At 41.5% G+C, this 18,578-nt stretch overlaps 1 non-coding gene across 1 annotated transcript; it reads left to right on the forward strand.

The window, feature by feature from the left end:
• Positions 1-8,210: 8,210 nt before the first annotated feature.
• LOC118533252 (U6 spliceosomal RNA) lies at positions 8,211-8,317 on the forward strand. The gene has a single exon (XR_004916140.2). It is a non-coding gene; the product is annotated as a U6 spliceosomal RNA (small nuclear RNA).
• The last annotated feature ends 10,261 nt before the right edge of the window (positions 8,318-18,578 follow it).

Here is an 18,578-nt window from a genome sequence, read left to right on the forward strand (position 1 = left end):
ACCTGAGCCGAAGGCAGTCGCTTAACCAACTGAGCCACCCAGGCGCCCCCTTAGAGAACTCTTAATGGTCGCCGTAGCCACCCATTTAAAATACTCTGAAACACATCTGCCAGATGTTTCCCATGACTCTGGATTTCATACAAATAGAGTGAAGCCACATGAGCCAGATGTCAACCCCATCTAATTTGCTGAGACATAAATCAATCCCAATAAGGGCATTAGAAGAAGGGAGAAAAAGTGTTTTTATGGTCTGTAGAGAAGTAATAGTTCAGGAAATGACTTGAAATGGACTGAGGGTTATTGGTGGTCCCTGGAGAGCTGGAAGTTCCTCGAAAACTTCACTCAGTCTTTAGTCTTCTTTAAAGTGTTCTATGAGTCACTAGAAATGCCACTCCTTTTTTTTTCTTTTTTTTACCATAACTATTAATACTACTACTTTGTTTGGTTTTAGGGCTTTTATACATGTATATAAAAGTCTGTCACTGTTGTTCATATGGGAATACTGAAGATCTTAGGTACAATTGAAATTGGTTTATCACTAGCTAATAGTAACACTTGTTCATCAAAAAGGGCACCCTTTACTTTGTGGGTCTGTATGTGTTTGTGTGTATCAGTGACCCACCCTCAGGAGCAAAATGCCCTGGTTACAAGAGCTAGCTCAGTAGGTTTAGAATCATCGACTTCTGACCACATCAACAAGTCCTTCTGCATTCTTTGCAGCGCCTTCTACACCAGCTTGAATTCTCCTGCCTTTAAACCTGATCAGATCTCTCTCTCTCCTTCTAATAAGTGTAATGATAATATTTCATTAACAGAGTTACCCTACGGAATATTATTCTCAAGGAAAATCACGCTGCCCCTTCACCCCTATTTGTACATATGTTTTAAACTCAGGTTAACAGACTATTTGTTATTAGCCTCAATGGACAAGAAAAACACAGAGGACATCTTAAGAGAAAGGTAGGGGAGGAGGGATAGTCTCTTAGCCCTGTTTCAGTGCTGACCTTGGGACCACACATATGTACACAAGCCAAGAGCTTCTACATGGAGAATAGAAAGACTAAAGGGTAGTTCAGAGGTCACCATTCCAACAGAGTCACAGTCAAATGAAACACAGTCTAGGAATAAGGGTCAGGGCCAAGCATTGAGGGAAAGTCAAATTCTAGGTGTCTGGGCATAACGTGCAAAGAATCTAGGGCAGAAGATAGAAGTTGGAGTCACGGATGAGAATTGAGGGTCAAATCTGGTAATAGAGAGAAGTAAAAAAGTAGGAATCAGGCCTGGGATGATGAGACCTGGCCTAACTTCAGGAAAAGAGCTCCTGCTGGCAAGGGATTTCCATAAAGGGCCAGACACCCAGATTTATGAATAAGCAACATTCACTCTCTTGAAGGTGCTATCTGGTAGCCAAAACTAGGTTTATCCGAATGCTTGCTTTTGGAGTCACTACCTTCCCCTCACTCACTGCCTTCCCCTGACTCATGACTCAGCTGCATACAGCTTGTCTTACCCAGCCATTTTACAAAGTGAGCAGACACCACTACATGGTTCCTACTTTACTGACTAATGTAATTGCAGTCCTATCTGCAAATGGTCCAGTGGTTCACATGTCAGTGTGTTTTGAGGATTTCTCTAACTCAGAGATTTTTTTTAATGGTTACTGAAACCCAAAATTTCTAGACATAAAAATGGTTATAGAGACACACAATTTCTATAGATAGAAAACAAAATTTTGTTACCTTCACTTTTACCGGGAGAATTGCTGAGAGTACAGTTATCTTCACATTCCTCATGGCTGCCTCAGCATGCCTTTCAGGGGTGCTTGAGATCCTTTTCTCTCCCAGTTCTGTGCTTTGTCATGATCAGAGATAGTCAAAAACATTTTCCCTTAGACCAGACTCCTGGGTCCCTCACCCTCACAGTGAAGTGAAACAGGATGTCTTTCCTCTCTAGGAATTACAGAGATTTTAGTGAGAGGTCTTTTGTTTCTAAGACCTCTTCTTCTCACATCTAAAGTCTCTGGAATGTGGGCATGGGGGGGGGGGTGTAGAAGGCCAATGGGGGTGGATAAGAATCCTGTGACTCCCCCGTCCTTCTTTGTCCATTCACCTCCTTCTACTTTGGCATTCTGGCTCCCTATTCCTTTAGGATAAGTTCTGTCTACGGATCTCTCAGACCCCACCTTATTGCAGAGTCCTTTAACTTCCCATTAAGCCAGAGGTTCCTGAATCCTAGAATAAATGGATTTCTATGGCAAGACATGAAACACTATGGCAATAGAAGCAATGGTGTTCTCCAGTGTTGAGGCAGATACGTGGATCCAAACACACTTTAAGGCTTTAAGGATGCTTTCAAAATGCACTTAGAGTCTTTAAATCACAACCTTAATGCATAAAATAAGCAACACTAGACCTTGAGGCCATCTGGAACACAGGTGTTTTTTCTAAGCCCTGTATCCCTCTCCATTAACCAGCGAGAACTTTAAAAACTTTCTCAACTTAGTCATGACATTCTCCCTGAAGATCATCAAGAATCATGAAGTATCACCTTATATATTTCAGGAAGACTTAGTCCTCTTTCTTCCAGTGAATTTTCAGCTATCATCTATTTATCTATACCTTATCTTTTTATCTACCTATCATCCATATGAATATTACTATCCTCATTTTGCTCAGAAAGGTTCAACAACTTGCTTAGGGTCAGACAGCCATCAAGAGACAGAGGCTGACTCTGAACCCAGATTTATCTCCAAAGCTAATGCTCTTTTCTTTGCTCACACTGCCACTCACTTCTTTGAGCCTCCCTTCTTCTCTTTCCTTGGTGCAAATAATGCTAATCTCTGGGGACAGCTGTATAGATTAACTATACAATGTGAAAGCACCTGACACAATGTCTTAGGTACACCCAGGGGCCTAAAATACTATTTTTACTTGAATTCATCCCTTTGTTTTTAGAATTTCTCATTCCTTTTCAACAAAAACCACTCAGTCAAGGTCTGCAGGGAGCTAATCCTTTAGAAGTGCTTAGTAGACTATGGGCAAGAGAAAGGAATTCTTCCCTGGAGCAGTCAGGGAGATGCTAAAGGTGAGCAGACAAGAAGGCGGGATCCTGATGGAAGGACTAAAGAGAAGTTTGTGAATGAGACTGAGAAATATGAGCAAAAATAAGAGGGAAACCAAGAGGACAAGATTTTCTAAAGGCCAAAGAAGCAAATATTTTCAAGATGTTAAATCATGTCAAGGTGATAGGTCATGTGTAATTATAATAGCTAAGCTTATATAACTCTTTATGTGCCAGTACTATCCTGTGTTCCATATGTTATTATTGCATTGTTCACAGCAATACCCCAGGATGAATACTACTATCATTTCTATTTTGTGGCACAGGGAGCCAAGGCATAGAAAGGTTGGCTCCCAAAGTCACTGTATTAGTTTCCTATGCTGTATAATGATAATACTACAAATGTAGCAGCTCAAAACAAACAAACAAAACAAAACAAACAAACAAAACAAAACAAACAAACAAACAAACAAACCCCATGTATTTATTATCTCAGTTTTGTGGGTAAGAAGTGCAGCCACAGTTTGCTTGGGTCCTTTGCTTAGAGCTTCACAAAGTTGCAACCAAATTTGGGCTGGGCTGTGTTCTTATCTGTAGGCTCAAAGAGGGAAGATTCTGCTCCCAAGCTCATTCAGTTCTTTGCTGGCTGTTGGCAAGAGGCTTCATGCAATTTCCAGAGGCTACCTCCAGTTCTTTACCATGTGAATTTCCTCAATGTAGCCATTTACCTCATGTAGTCTGCAAGAAGAATCTCTAGAATGAGTCTTCTAGCAAGACATAGTCTTATATAATGTAATGCAATCATGACCACCCATAACTTCAGTCATATTTCATTGATTAGAAGCAAGTCACAGGTTCCACCTGCAGCCAAGGGGGAGAGATTATACAAAGTCATGAACACCAGAAGGCAGGGATCATGGATGGGGGGGGTGTCATTTAGGATCTGTTTATCACAATCACCCAGCTGTTTGGTGTCAAACAAGCAGTCTGACTCTAGGGACTCCTCTTAAGCACTTTGCCATTGAGTTTGTCAACATGGGTATCAACAGAGACTTGAGAGAACAGTTTTACAGGGGTGATGAGTATAAACCCCATTGCTAGGGCAACGGGCATGTTCCATTCTTATATCCTTGATTCTTTTGTTCTCTCCTTGGTTTTGTTTTCTTTTTTCTATTTTTACTTCTCCTCCTCTTCTTCTTTTCCTTCCTCTTCTTCCCTTCTTCGGATTCCTTCTTCCCTCTCTTAAACAACCAATTGCTGATATTATACTCAGTCACAAATAGAATGAAAGCTTGATCCAAAGCCCAATGTTTACCAACCAGATGGCCAGTGAAGGGGCAGGGGTGCTAATGTTTAATGGGGGAGAGCCAAAAGAATACCTTATAAATAGGGCTACCCTTTGTTGAGTTCTTGCTATGAGCCAAGGATCCTACCTTTTTCAAACCCCAGCAGCACACCATGAAGAACAGGGTCACAGTCCCTCACATGAAGCTCCTGGAGCTTGTAGAAATTTACAGCTCTATAAAAGCGTAGTATATCTGTTGTATACTATAAAATATCTCCAGCATAATCACATTAACATTTCTGCTCTCACATTGTGAATATTGAGACAAAGTGTGACAAATGATTACTTAAATAGTTGCATGTCAATTCAGAAGAGTTTTGCTGCCAGAAAGAACTTTTGCCCCAAACTTATGGGAAAAAATTTTTTCATATTTCAGGACTTTTTCTGGATTTCAGAACTGTGGAATAGGGATTGTGGACTGAAATTTGCATTGTCACTTAATAGATGAAGAAACTAAGACCCAGAGAGGTGACATGACTCACCAGTATTCACACAGCTGAGAATCATGGCACTGAAATTTGAAAATGAGCATGACACTCATGCTCCCAGGGAGTCTGGGGGCCAGAGGAAGGAGAAGTCTGAGCCCTGCTGGTTCTTGAGCCTGTTGAATGTGTCCTTTCTATTCAATTTATAAGGGACTGTGGACACAGGGCCTTTCAATGACATAGGCTTTCCCCAATTTTAAGGATTCCAGGATACTAAAAGATAAAAAAAATGTCAAACTAGATTATGAAAAATACACACAAACACACATACAGAGTGCTCTCTATTTATAGATAACATTAAAAAATCAAAACTTTAAGATCTTTTATGAACATGTGTGGGTGAAATCGTCCAGTCAACCCCCTTTGCAGAATCCCAACCCTCACAGAAACAGCTCCTGTTGCTGAGCACCAACAGATCTGCACTCTCAAGAGGCACGTGTCATGGCTTAACAGCCTTAGGATCAAGAGAATTGATGACTGAGAAAGTGTTGTGTGAATTATAAAACATAATATGTGCACACATCATCATCATTATGAATAAACACCTCTAACCTATGCATCCACTATTTTGGCTATAATTCTCAGAATTAGATTTTTCTGCCATTTATAAGTCTATTGCTTTAGTTCATTCCATGTAGGAATATCTAATACTGTCAACACAGCAATGTTCTTTACTCACATATTAGCTCTCACATAAATTGGCACATGACCATATTAAATTTCTGATTAAATAAAAAAACATGCCTATCCCTCTTAATACAGTGTCTAGTGCACACTACTACCAAACCCTCTGTTCTCTACACTACTCAATTCCCAGTGTTTTTACTTATTTATTTATTTTTAAAATTTATTTATTTATTTGGGAGAGAGAGAGAGCACACGTGCACACAAATGGAAGGGGAGGGACAGAGGCAGAGGAAGAAGCAAGCTCCCTGCTGAACGGGGAGCCAGATGCTGGGGTTCCATCCCAGAACCCTGGGATCATGACCTGAGCCAAAGGCAGATGCTTAAGGGACTGAATCACCCAGGCGCAGCCCCCCCCCCAGTGTTTTTTTATATTCTTTATTTCATCATAAAGAGCATAAATACAGTGACATTTACTTATCTCATTGGGCATCATAATTGCTGGCACATAGCTTATTGAAAATCAACTATTCAACAAGCAATGAGTACCTACTCTGTCTTTAACATCGTGACAAACACTAAGAATGCTGTAACTAACTAGACAGTCTCCTGTCGTCTTGGAGATGTCAGTCTAGTGCAAGAAACAGGTAACAAGCAAAGTCTACTAAGTAAATATTAAGCTTACAATTGTGTAAATACTGTGAAAAAAAAATGTTGTTCTCTGGGAGCTCATAAAAGGAGGGCAGAACAAAAACTGGGTCAGAGAGGGTAGGTTTTTTTTTTTAATATTTTATTTATTTATTTGACAGAGAGAGAGATAGCAAGAGCAGGAACATAAGCAGGGGCAATAGGAGAGGGAGAAACAGACTTCCTGCAGAGCAGGGAGCCCAATGCGGGGCTCGATCCCAGGACCCCAGGATCATGACCCGAGCCGAAGGCAGATGCTTAAAGACTGAGCCACCCATGCCCCCAGAGAGGGTATGTTTTGAGACCAAAGAAGAGGGAATCTTAGAATGGAATGTGGACAAGATCATCTCAGACAGGCAACAGCACCTTAAGACCCTAAGGCAGAGGGGGGGTTGGCATATTCCAGAAACTAGCAGGTCAGTGTGGTGGGGGCATGCACAGTGAGTGAGGGTGAGTGTTGTGAACGAGGCTATATAGTGAGGCAGGGGTGGATCCCACAGGATCCTTGTATTATGATGCACCGGCACTGCCCATGAGGACTGCCGCTCTGCTCTTTGGGTATCTCCTTCCTACCGAGAAGTCACTAGTTGTGTCAAGCTGTGTAATAAAGACACTCTGTATGGGGCACTGCTAGAAACGATGCATCCAGCTCGAGAAAGACATGGCTCCTGCCTCCACGGAGCTTACAGTGTAGGAGGAAGCAGATGAGTGAGGAAATCAATCATTTCAATGTGAAGATGCCTTCTGGCACTGTTCCCAACTGCTGCTGAACTTCACACTTCCTTCTAGGTGTCTCACCAAGTCTCTCTGGTCTCCAATGCCCACCTAGAGAGTCCCACTCAGGTGTCATAGTCTTTCATGTGGCAACATAATCATTCTTACATTCTTTATCCCAACATCAATTAAATTAGGCCAGCAAACTATTTAATCCCCAGTGAGGTACAGAGTGTGCGGGTGCATACAAGGGGGAATCTCAGCGTCCCCTGGAGAGCTTTGGAATATTCCTGGGGATTCAAACATAGTACCTCTCATAGGTAAACTAAAATTTGGTGAGGTCGGCCTAGACACAGAGAGTGGGGTTCACTTAAAGAGAGGCTAATGAGGAAATAAGTCAAACAGAGAAAGACATGTATCATATGACCTCACTGATATGAGGAATTCTTAATCTCAGGAAACAAACTGAGGGTTGCTGGAGTGGGGGGTGGGGTGGGAGGGATGGGGTGGCTGGGTGATAGACACTGGGGAGGGTATGTGCTATGATGAGCGCTGTGAATTGTGCAAGACTGTTGAATCACAGATCTGTACCTGTGAAACAAATAATGCAATATATGTTAAGAAAGAAAAAAAAAAAGAAGAAGAATGTAGCAGGGGGGGAAGAAGGAAGGGGGGGAAATCGGAGGGGGAGACGAACCATGAGAGACAATGGACTCTGAAAAACAAACTGAGGGTTCTAGAGGGGAGGGGGGTGGGAGGATGGGTTAGCCTGGTGATGGGTATTGAGGAGGGCACGTTCTGCATGGAGCACTGGGTGTTATGCACAAACAATGAATCATGGAACACTATATCTAAAACTAATGATGTAATGTATGGGGATTAACATAACAATAAAAAAATTAAAAAAAAAAGAGAGGCTAATGATTATGATGCCTTTCACGAGTGAGATTTATGCTTATATGTTTCATTGTAAACATGGTCCTAACTTGAATTTAAATCCCACCTCTGCACATACATGCTGGTTGATCCTAGCAAAGTTACTTAACATTTTGAAGGTCCATTTTCTAATCTATAGAATTAAATTACTATGATACTCTCACATGTTATTGCAAGGACTAAAATACAATGTAGCAAAAAATGCCCAGTATAGTCGCAGCTGTTGCCATTAATCTTCCTCAAAATGATTGGCTGCTGCATGACCCATGAGGTTTGTCTGAGATGCAGAAAGAATAAGTTTATCCTGTGACATACAGGTTTTTGAACAGATGTTCCTATTTATTAAAATGCTAAAGGCAGTGTTCGCTTCGGCAGCATATATACTAAAACTGGAACGATACAGAGAAGATTAGCATGGCCCCTGTGCAAGGATGACACGCAAATTCGTGAAGCGTTCCATAAAAAATAAATAAATAAATAAATAAATAAATAAATAAATAAATAAAATGCTAAAGGCAGTGGAATGAGAGGAAGGCATCCTCCTCCCCTGAAATATTCCCATCTTCTCTGCCCTCAGGACTCAGCACAGAGACCTTTACCACACAAGTCCCCCAGAGGGCAGTATTCTGAGCTGAGAGTGGGGAGAGAGAGGGGGGATGCTCTATGCCAGGTGGGGGAGCTGGGATAGGAGGGGAGATGTCCCCTCACCTCTTGGCCCCATTGCTCTCCCCTGTGACCAGTCACTGGAGTGGGCTGACAGACAGAGCTCTGCAACAATGGTGAGACCAGCCCTTTGCAAAGAGCCTGGTGAGCAAGAGTGAGGACTGAGGGCCACCTCCTGCTGAAATGGTGAGCGGTTGAGAGCTTTAGAAACAGGGTGGCCAAATTTAATTTTGAACAGATGACTCTGAACTCACTAGAGATAAATGGATCTAGCAGCAGGGAGCCCAGGTGGGTGGCTGTGGCCACAATCCAAAGGACATATGAGACCTAAACCAGGGTCGTGGCCAAACAGAGGTAGACAAGGCAGATCAGAGAAGCATCCAGGAGGATTTTGCAACTTAGATAGCTTAACTGGTGGTGGTCGGTTATCTACCGCTTACTAGGTGCACTGGGCAGACCAGGTAGGAAACATCCGAAGAGAGTGAAAAGCGTTGTCAGATATTTTCTAAGCTCTGAAATGAGAAGAAAGGCACTTTATTTGCAAGTGTTTGCAGAGAATCCCATGAAATACTGTCTGTGATAATACTCTTTAAAATATAAATTATTATTTATCTATAGGTACTCTTAAAAGTCGTACTAGTGCTGGGCATAATTTACATTTGTTAGTTCATTTAACCTTCACAACAGCCCTGTGAAGTAGGTTCTACTGTCAGCTCCATTTATGGGTGAAGAAATCAAAGTATTTCTGCTATTGGATTATGCCAACCAGGCTGTCTAATTACTGTGAAAAGTCTTCTTACCTCTTAATGTGGTTGATAAGAACAGAGCTAATACCACAGTACAAACTAGTGGGTCTTTTTCTAAATTTTGGTGGCATGTGCTAAATGAACATAGGTGAACAGAGCTTGACCAGCAGGCACTTAGCTGTGTCTCCATTCACCCCTCTTACTCCAACTTGCTGAACGGAATAAATGGTGGATATGTGAAAGCATGGATGGGTGGTAGGATAATGAATTAATAGATAGATCTATCTCAACATTGACTTTTGAAAGTAGGTGAACCCCCTTGAGTCCCTATAAGATCCATGTGATAGCCCTTAAAGAGAAGCCAAAACTTTCATAGTGTTTGAGACACCCACCAGTGTCTGGATATATTTCCTGTGGGGTTTCATCATCAGGCTATATTCTCTCCTTTGAAATTAGTGTTTAATTCAGCCTCTGGCTTTTAAACTTGGCTCCCCTTGCTTAGACCTTCTTGGACCATTTGTATCCCTCATTCAGAACTTTGCAGCCAAGCCCCAATCCAGTGGCCAATGCCCGAGCATGTCTAACCCCTCTCCAGAAACAGGGGAATAATTCAGACTTGATGGATAAATGAACATATTAGCAATTGGACCTTATGAACTATGAGATAAGTGATCACTCTTGGGCTCAGAAATGTATCCCTTGTTCCTTAACACTGTTTTATTTTTGTTTCCACTTTCTACAGTTTGTCTTGGCAGGGTAATTTTTAACAGATTAATTCTAATTGACTCTCTTGTTTATTTTAAGGCATTGCTACATCTGTGCCCAGAGCAAAAAATATATAATGCTTCATTGGGTAACTGGGAGTTCAGCAATTAATGACAGGAGCATCAAGTCAGGAGATTTTCCATTCTCTGTGGGGTTGCCTGTTTGTATAACTTTGACCCTTGAAGCTTTTTGTGAGATACCAGATTTCATACTTCAGTGTGTCCCTGCCCTCAGGATTAACTAATATGTCTTTTCCTTATTATAGCAGATTCTGTTCTATTTTACTTGGAATCAAAGTACCTCTTACTTAAGGGTTTGGTTTGATTTCATACACCCATTATCTGGACCTTTAATCTTTTCCTACTTAATGTTTTAAAGGAATATCCAGATTGTCTTCAGCTCTATCATGTAGTCAACTGCTTAAGAGTGGGAACCAGACCATAGATCAAGGGAAAGCCAGATTCTAGGAAGACTGAAGCACCAGGCATGACTGGGATACCCTCTGAATTCCTAGTTCAGTTGAATTGGCTGCTTTATATATATTATACCTCCAAAAGAGATTTAATCTATCAGAGAGATAGTATGGTGTAGTAGAAAGTCTGTTGGCTTTGTTATGACAAAAGTAGAAAGTTAGGGACACCTGGGTGGCTCAGTTGGTTGAGCATCTGCCTTCAGCTCAGGTCATGATACCAGGGTCCCTGCTCAGCAAGGAGTCTGTTTCTCTCTCTCCCTCTGCCCCTCCACCCCACTCATGTTCTCTCTGGCTCACTCTCTCTCAAATAAATAAATAAAATCTTTAAAAAATAAAAATTAAAAAAAGTAGAAAGTTATAAGATAAACCTCAATTTTTACTCTTTTTAACATTGTCCTAATTTTCCTCCCTCCCTCCCTTCCTTTTTTCCTTCCTTCTTCCCTTCATTTCTTCTTACCTTTTTTTATTTATCTTTTTTCTGTCTTTCCTTAAACACAAATTTACTATGCAGTGACCCTACTATGTGCAAGGCCCTGTATTTGCATGAGAAGGAAACCCACATATTCCTCATTATAGATTCTATAAGTTTAGAGCATGAGATGTTAATACCCTTGAGGGAGGGTGATGTTGAGGATAGAGGGAGACAGACCTACTCAAGACCAACTTATATGAAAACTTCCTTCTTTAAACTCCTCCTCCAGGGTAACTGATATTCTTTTGGAAGGCCTCTCCCTTTTGTTGAGATAAACAGAGTGTATTTCTACATTAATATCATCCTGCTCAACTTTATGACTAGATTGGGTTTTATGAAATTTTCCATTTTATGTTTGTTTTAGACAAGGTAGCAAAAGAACAGTAGTAAATAAAGCCATTGCAATTGGTCTTTATGTGTCAAGGGTTTTATGAAATTTTCCATTTTATGTTTGTTTTAGACAAGGTAGCAAAAGAACAGTAGTAAATAAAGCCATTGCAATTGGTCTTTATGTGTCAAGAGCTATGATGTGAATTCATTCCATCAACATTGAAGAAACCATTTTTGAGGAGCACTTCATATGAAGACCAGGGCAGTTCAGAAATTAATAAGCCACTGTCCTTTTTTGTCCTGGAGGAAATCCTAGATAGGTGGAGAAGGACGTGTAAATAGATAATCACAATTAAAATCAGTAGACTGTGATGATATGATCTGAATGATGACAGAAGTATATACCCGAGGCAGAAGAGGCCTCAGAAAGGGATTGGATAAATCGGATTATAAGAAAGAAGAGTGATAGGGTCACAGGTCACACAATATTTGAGGTAGAGCAATGGTTTCCTGCTAAGTCTGAACACTTCATTACCAGGCAGAGCCTAAGTGAGTGGACTAAACATCACAAAGGAAATTAAAGTAGTTTCAAAATCCTCTGGGGCACCTGGCATTTCCATCCTTTTATAGGGAAAATTGTTATTTGTGTATCCTTATCCTAAGGCCATGCTTTTAGAAATATATAACCATTAAAAATCATTTTTTTAACTATAAGATTTGGACACTTCACCAGGAAAAAGGAAAAAGAGATCTTGGGATGTGACACAGTGACAACAAATGTTTCCGATAATCTCATGGTTGAGGGTGGGGGAGGGTCGGTGGTTCTGGAACTGGGATAGCCTACAAAATTGTCCTGAATTTTGATAAGGGGGCAGGGCTTTTATATTTCAGCATTGGACTAGTCACTGGATAAATGATGTGCCTGGGAAGGGGTTATGATGTTATGTGAGGTGGATTTCTTCATCCGAGAGCCAGCCATCTCTTGAGAGAAACTCAAATACAAGCTATGACCTGTCAATGCTTCTTTCATCTTGAGGGAATGAGCCTTTCATCTTTGAATTGGGACCGGGGTCTGGTAGCACATCTCCCTATCACAGTTCTTTGACAATTTTATCAAAGTGTGATGGGAATCCAGATGTGTACTTCAGCCCATAATTACGCAGCAGGTGACCTGGTAAAAGTTCTAGCCTGGAACATCACAATGCTGGCTCGCTGGAGCTGTGGTTATAGCCACTTTCTCCTGGCATTGACTGCAAGATTTAAAGGAGGCTGTTCCCAAACATCTCCAGGGTCTATTGTTTCATAGTTGCAACAGGAAATAATGACTGGTTAATAATCTGAAGCAGAGTTCAGTGAGGAGGCAGGCCTCGGGGCTTGGGAGACAGGCTTAGCTCCGTGAAGTCATTCAAGGACCCAAACTCCTTCCATCCTGTAACTCTATCCGCTTCAAGATCCTCAGAGCTTTCTTTCTCCCCGCCCTCACCACCCCCCCCCACCATCAATGGAAAGGAACAGGTGCTCTTAAAGACCAGCTTTGGACATGGCTCCCAACACTTCTGATCACATTGGCCATAAATCAGTTTCCCGGGTTCACCTGAGCTGAATAAGAGAATCTAGAATACGTATTCCAGCGGTTTGCCCATGAAGGAAAGTAGAAACCAATATTTGTACACACAAGTGGTCTCTGCCAAACAGTGGAAAGACTTCAGGAAGATTTGGGTTCATGTGCCCGTTGTGACAATTAGCTATGTACCATAGGACCAATTGTCTAACTTTTCTGAGCTTCATTTTTCTCACCTGTAAAATGATGACTACTGTACCATCCTCAACAGATTGTTGGCAAAAATCGAATGGGTGAATTTAATTTCACAGAAGGAATTTTCCTTTCCCCATTCTTTTTAAGCTCTGTACAAATGTGGTCTCACTAATGTTCAGAGTTATCCAACCAGGTGTGAGAGCTGGTAGCCTACCTGAATGTTAGTTGCTGTAGAGAGGATTCTTGCAGGAGGTGGTAGATGGGCCTCATTGACCTCAAAAGTCCTTCAACTCTGTAGGAACCTCTGAAATATTCATTAAACACACACCAGGTTGAGCCAGAGTCAGACCGGGCATTTATACTGGAACCAGACGCTGGCGTGTGCTCAGTAACCAGAGCTTTTCTTTTCTTCTGGAACTAAGTCTTCTCAGCAGAATATCGACATCTGTAAAGCTTTCTGACTTGACTTTTCATTTCTCCTCTTTGCAGAACTGTGCTTGTCTTGGCCTTTTCATCTCGACATTTAACAGAGAAGAATTTCAATTGTTTGCAGTCAATCCCACAGTGCTTTTCCAATTTCCCTTTATTTTCTTTGGGATTTTCAAGAAACCTCACGTGCCCTACATAATTCAGTTATGATTCCAGAGGAGCTTGGTGCCTCAAAGTGACAGATGATTTTTAAAAATATTTCAACACCTGTGTATAAGAAACAGCATCACGTTAAGAATCAAGAGGCCAGAGCTAGATGCCAGGCCCTGCCATTAATTACCTGTGTGACCTTCATTAAGTAATTGGTGCCTTTCTCAACTGAATAAAGAGGGTGAGCTGGATCGGTGGTTTATAAATTATGTTCTGTGGAATTCTGGGGTTTCTTGGAGATATTTCCAGGGATCGGGGGTGGCAAAGAGAAACATTTGTCCTGCTCAACTCTGCTTTTCACTTAGTAGAGTTCTAGTAACACCTCACTGACAAAAAGATTTCACTAATATATGTATTTTTTAAATCACTCAATTTAGATGATCTCTGACAGTCAATTGTGCTTCTACTTTCTTGAATACTGTGATTTGACTGATGAATATATGTTTTTTTTTTAAATATATTGTGAAATGAGAAACTGGCAAAATCCTCAGTATTAGAGGAATCCAAGTTAAGTCAGTTGTACCATAAAAAGGCACTTAAACTGTTCAAATAGAAGTTTTACCTTTAACTGCCCTCTGGTAAAATATTTAAAATCTCTAGCTTTAAGGCAGTCATTGCAATCTGGGAAAGAAAATGCTTGCCTTGCAGGGTGTGAGTATTAAAGAGGAAGATAATGCTGTGCAGTACCTAGCACACACACTCCTGGTTCCTGCTCCCTCCTCATACACACACAGTTAACTCATTCATGCCTGGCTTCCCTCTGAGCCTAGGTGTGGCTCCAGAATCCTTCCCCTCCCAGGCTCCAAGCAGCCAGTACCCATCAGAGGGAGTCAGCATTAGGGACAAAGCACTGCTGACATCCTGTTACATCCTGATTTCCTATCTGTAAAATGGGAATTATTAAGGACTGAGTGTTTGTGCCCGCCCCCCAAATTCGTATGCTAAAGCCTTAACTCTCAATGTGACCATATCTGGAGAAAGAGCCTTTACCGAAGTAATTAAGATTAAATGAGGTCATAAGGTTAGAGCCCTGTTCCAATAGGATCAGGGCTCTTATAAGGAGAGACACCAGAGAGCTTACTCTCCCTCTCTCTTCTTGCCATGTGAGGACAGAGTGAGAAAATGATGCCCATGCTGTTACCCTGATCACAAACTTCTACCTCCAGAACAGTGAGAAAAGAAACCTCTGCTGTTTAAGCCACCCAGTCAATGGTGTTTTGTTATGGCGGCCTGAGCTGAGTGACACGGGAATGCCAATGCCTTCCTCATTCATTCAGTCAGCATCATGGAGTGTCCACTATGCATGCAGCTCTGTGAAAGGTCCAGGGCACATAGAGACGCATGTGACAGGGTCCCAGTCCCAAGGATATGACTGTCCTGAAGAAGGTATTCACAGATTATCAATGTTTGAAAGAAGTTACAAAGTGCACATTAGCTTGCAGGCACACACACACACAATTCTTCTTAAAACACACATGTCAGTTAGACATAAATAATATTCACTGAAACATTTGTTTAACAGTGAAACTTGGAAAAAAAAAAAAACCCTCCAATTTATATTAGACTCTGAGTTCTGGAAGGTCAGATTCAACTCTCCACCACTAGCCTCAGCACCCAGCATAGAATGGGGATTTGTAAATATTTGTGGAATACACATGTGAACTGATATTAAAGTGTAATATGTTATATATAATGTGTATAACATGAGCCACATGGGAGATGATAAAGGGAAGAGATACAATAACTTGATAACAAATTATCTCCACGGTGCTTGAACACATTTTTTTTATAGAATGAAATTAAGGCTTTACAAACCACAAAAGAATTACACTCTAGGTAACCTGCTATAGACTGAACTGTGTCCTTCCAAAATGTGTATGTCGCAGCCCTATCCTGCAATGTGATGGTATTTGGGGATGGGGCTTTGGAAGGTGATTAGAGCTGGTGGAGGTCACAAGGGTGAGGCTCCCATGATGGTGATCATCTGCAACCAGGAAGAGAGCTCTCACAGGAACCAAACTGACTGGAACATTGATCTTGGATTTTCCAGCTTCCAGAAATGTGAGAAATAAATCTGTCATTTAGGCTGCCCAGCCTACGGTGACATGTTATAATAGCCCTAGAAGACTAATACATAGCCCAAGGATAGTTTTCCATACAGGGATTGAGAGGCCCACACGCAGTTGGGATGGGCAGGGGAGTGGGGCTCTGGAAAAGTGAGAAACTTCTGGATTAGCGGGAGGACGCTGCAAATGGTCTCCTTTGCTAAGTTCACCACCAAAGCAGTGATTCTCAAGAGCCTCCACAGAATCTGCTTCCAGCTTCTCATCCGCTCTGTGCCCACACACCACCCACCACTGCTACTGGATTCATCTGGAATGCAGAAGTCCTATTTTATTCATGGTTTACACACAGCACTTAGTATAAGATGTGACACATAGAAAATAACTCATAAATGGTTGTTGAGTAAACTGTCCATTCATTCTGACAACGGATCAGGGAAGTGGGTGCTATCCAACCCAATGACGAAAACCGGGAAAAGTCTGAAATTACAATACTGCCATAAGGTAGAATATTATACAATGGTCTACAAAATTTTAATGATGTGAGAGAATGTTCGTGATGAAACCTGGCCTTTACACACACACACACACACACACCCCAAAATATTATCAGTGGTTATTTCTGAGTAGTAGAATTGTATATTTTTTCTTCTTCCCTGTTCTTTCTTTGTTTAATTAAAAAAATTATCTCCCAACCATTTTTTTACATTAAGCTTATATTATCTTATGAGAAAAGACTGTTACTAAAAATCAATCCTTATATAAATGTGCCACCATGTTAGTCATTAACATTTGAGCGTGGATGAGCAATGATCAGAAACTTCAGGAGAAAAACAGGTATTCCTGAGGTCAGAACAGCAGCAGCCATTCCTTATGGTGTCTTTGAAGAATGTTCCTCTTTTTAGTCATCATTCTTCAGAATCCAATCTGCCACTTGCAGAGTCTCAGGATCTCAGTCTCAGCTCAGAGCAAGCTTGCCCCTCTGTGCTGGAGTGAGGCTGCCTCTCTGAGTTCCCTGGCCCGCAGAGTGCTGTATCCCCATGGCAGTTTGGTGAGAGCCCAGGAGCTCTTAAACACCAGGGCTGGAAGGTATGTGATACTCTCCGCTTTGAATCTGTTGCTATGTCCAACAGAACAGGGGTTCTCACCTCAACACTACTGACATCGTGAGTTGGATAATTCTTTGTTTTGGGGGATAACCTGTGCATTGCAGAAGGTTTAATAGCATCTCTGGCCCCTACCCACTAGGTGCCAGGAGCACTCCTGCCCCAAGACATGACACCCAAAAATATTTCTAGATACTGCCAAATGTTCCCTGAAAGCTATTGTAAGATCTCTATTCTAACTGCACTTGAAGCCATCAGAGGGTTTTAAGCAGAGAAAAGAAATGAGCTGATTGGATCAAATGAGCCCCCTTGGATGGGGCCAAGGTCAGAAGCAGGGAGGGCAGTGAGGGGGCTTTCCCAATGGTCCAGGTGACGTATGATGCTGGCTTGAATAGGATGGGATATGCTTAGAAGGCAGTGCCATTAGGATGCTCTGATGGGTTGAATTTGGGGTGTGAGGGAAAGACAAGGTTAATTCCACTTTCAACAGGGCAAAATATAGCATTGTAGTTAAGAGCTGGAGCTCCAGAGGGAGACCACCTCACTGTGTAACTTGTGTATTATCCTGGAGTGAGGCATCTGTAAACGAGGTGGTGAAAGTGCCCAGGGTTTTTGTGAGGAATGCATGAGTTAAGATGTGGAAAGAGCTTAAGAGTATGGCTGGTACACAGTAAGAGCTCAATAAATGTTAGCTATGGGAAAACTGGAGAAGAACATGTTTAGGAAAACAAAAATCTTTTTGCCCTTAAACATACATTTATCTTTTCTAGCAATGCAAAGAGCTCTATTTAAGAATCCTGTTTGTTACATCAGCTTCTTACCCCTCACCAGCTAGAGAAGCAGAGGTCTCTTACTGGATCTACATCCATGAGATAAACTCAGCTTCTTATCTGTGTGTTTTCTATTAAAAATCACTGTTTCTAAATCTGCCTAAAGTCCTTAAAATAGATGTACACATATGGAGAGAGAGAGAGAGAGGTAATATGTACACACAGTGATTGTAAATGTGTTAGTTTTCTATTGCTGTATAACAAGTTATCACGAAGTTAATGGTTTTAAACAGCACCCATTTATTATCTTACTGTTGGTCAGACATGTGGATGGGGTCAACTTGATTCCCTACTTAGGGTCTCACAAGGCCAAAATCAAAATGTCAGCCAGGCCAGGCTCTTGTTTGGAGGCTCTGGGGAAGAATTCACTTCCAACTCTTCAGGTTGATGGCAGAGTGCAGTCCTTGGAGCTGTAGGTCTGAGCTCCCCATATTCTTGCTGGCTGTCAGTCAGTCCTCAAATTCTAGAGACCCTCTGCATTCTCTGTCATGTGGCCTTCTTCATCTTCAAACCAGCAAGGGTACCTTAAATCTTTCTCATATATCAAAGCTCTCTGATTTCTCCTTCTCTTGCCAAATGGAGAGAACTCTGCTTTCCAAGGAATCATGTGATTATATTAGGTTCACCTAAATAATCTCGTCTTTGTCCTACACTATAAGGAAATCATGGGAGTCACACCAGAGACAAAGATCATGAGGTTTTCTTGAAATTCTGTATACCATGCTAAGTGTACAATTTGATGAGTTTTGACCATTTTTATACCCTTTCACACCACACCAATCAAGATTCAAACCATTTTCCATCAGAAATTTCCCTTATGCCCATTCTAGTCAATCCTCAACCCCACAGGTAAACACTGTTTTCATTTCTATCACCACAGATTGG

Source organism: Halichoerus grypus, chromosome 3 (genome assembly GCF_964656455.1).
Source record: "Halichoerus grypus chromosome 3, mHalGry1.hap1.1, whole genome shotgun sequence".
NCBI lineage: Eukaryota > Metazoa > Chordata > Mammalia > Carnivora > Phocidae > Halichoerus > Halichoerus grypus.